At 52.8% G+C, this 2,055-nt stretch overlaps 1 pseudogene; it reads right to left on the bottom strand.

Moving 5' to 3' along the window:
* Nucleotides 1–1,168: 1,168 nt before the first annotated feature.
* On the bottom strand, nucleotides 1,169–1,461 carry LOC105068412 (ATP synthase F(0) complex subunit j, mitochondrial pseudogene; annotated as a pseudogene).
* Nucleotides 1,462–2,055: the final 594 nt, after the last annotated feature.

Here is a 2,055-nt window from a genome sequence, read left to right as displayed (position 1 = left end):
GACACTAGTGACACGGGGTCAATCAAAGTCTCACTCGGGGTTACTCCCCCCCCCCCCGCCAACGCCAAGTTTTGTGTATCATCGCAAATCTCTTGGGAGCAAGACAGAAATTCGCTGTTAGAAATAAAACACTGCTGGGGAGTGTGTGGCTCAAGGGGTAGAGCTCATGCCTGACATGCACAGGGTCCGGGGTTCAATCCCCAGCACCTCCTCTAAAAATAAATTAGTAAATAAACCTAATTACCTCCTCGCCCACCAAAAAAGAAAGAAAGAAAGAAATACCACGGAAAGGGATGGGGAGGGATAAACTAAGAGTTGGGATTAACCTATACACATTACTATATATAAAAGAGATAAAAGAGATTTAAAAAAAAAAGCAAGGATTGACTGCATAGCACAGAAACAATACTCAATGTCGGGTAATGTCCTTTGATGCAAAAGAATCGGAAAAAGAATACTTTCATATGTATGACCGAATCACTTTGCTGTAACTAACACAATATTGTAAATCAACTATGCTTTAATTTAATACAAAAGAAATAAAACACTGTGTGTTCAGTGGCAGCCACTGTTCCTGGTTGGTCCTTTTAGGTCCTGCTTCAGTCGCCACCCCAGGAGCCCTCTCTTCCTCTCCGGGAGAGCCCCCCCCCCAACACCCCACCCCCCGCTCCCACGCTGTCCTCCCACCGCCGGGTCTCCCGACACAGGCCGCGTCCTTCCCAAGGGTGAGGCTGCGCGGTCAGCAGCCAGTGGTGCCCGGGCTCCGAGCTGCTCTGCTCCCGGGGGTGGCTTTGACCACCCGGGCTGACTTCCAGGCCTCGGACCACCTCTGGGTCAGTTCCCACATATCCCCCCTGCGTGGCTCGGGGTCCTTACAGCAGCCCTGCTGGGAGGCTTGCTAATTCTTGCCAGCCACGTCACAGCTGAGCAGACTGGCGCCCACAGGGCGGAGGACGTGCCCACAGCCCCACGCCAGGAACCGGCCCCTCTGGAGCCCCCGCGATCCTTCCACTCGACCCCTTACCCTCCACCTTTGGGATTTTCTCTTTACACCTTTGTTTTGCTTCAACTCCTTGCATTTTTTAAAACATAATTTGAATGTACTTTTTTTTTAATTGTGGTAAAATGTACATGATATGAAATTTACCTTTTTTTTTTTTCGGTGGATCTCGCAGGTACTTTATTCACACACAAGGGCAGCGGCACGTCTGCAGGTTAACACAATGTCCCACGTTCCCAACCAACACGGCCAGACCGATGCTCCACGCACGTAAAGCTGGCTAGTGGTGGCCGCGAGCAGGCGTGGGACTGGAAGCTTCAAGAGCCATTTCTTTTATCGGCACTCCTGATTCTATAAACGAGGAAGTCTGTCAACCCCGTTCTTGCCCAGATCTCCTGGTAATCTTGGGTACAGGAGGGCTTCACGGGGATCCAAACGTTCTTAACAAGGCTTTGACGCATCTCAGCACAGGATCAGCGGCGGCTCAGGTGGCCCCTGAAAGTGACCATTTAACCATTTCAAGGTTACAGTTTGGCGACAAGTACGTCCACAGCATTGTGCCACCATCACCACCACCCATCTCTGAACTCTTTTCACCTGGCAAAATGGAAACTCTGACCCTGTGAAACACATTCCCCCTCCCCGAGCCCTTGACAGCCACCCTCCTCCTTTCTGCCTTTATGAATGTGACGACCCTGTGGACCTCGTCATGTAAGTGCGTGGACCGTGTTTTCTTTATGCTCCATTCCCTGAGGACCTTCTTCACCCGACAGCCAGGGTGCCCAGCTGGGTTTTGCACTTGCATGGAGCTCTGCCCCCCACGTCCTCCTCACCTGCCTGGGCACCCAGGGAACCCCAACCGTGCCTTTCCCTGCAAAGGGAGACTTCCCAGGGGACAGCCCCTCTGAGAAGCCGCCACTGTGGGTCGTCGACAGGCCTTCCTCTGCCCTGCGAGGCCCCTTCCCACCCAGGCGCCTCCGCTGCCCATATCTCCCCACAGAACCCTGACTAGGCTGCTGTTGCTCTGAGGATTTCACCTTCTCAGAGACACGTGT

This window comes from Camelus bactrianus, chromosome 5 (assembly GCF_048773025.1).
Source record: "Camelus bactrianus isolate YW-2024 breed Bactrian camel chromosome 5, ASM4877302v1, whole genome shotgun sequence".
Lineage (NCBI taxonomy): Eukaryota > Metazoa > Chordata > Mammalia > Artiodactyla > Camelidae > Camelus > Camelus bactrianus.
The sequence above is the reverse complement of the archived record's forward strand: the minus strand, read 5'-3'. Positions and strand labels throughout refer to the sequence as shown.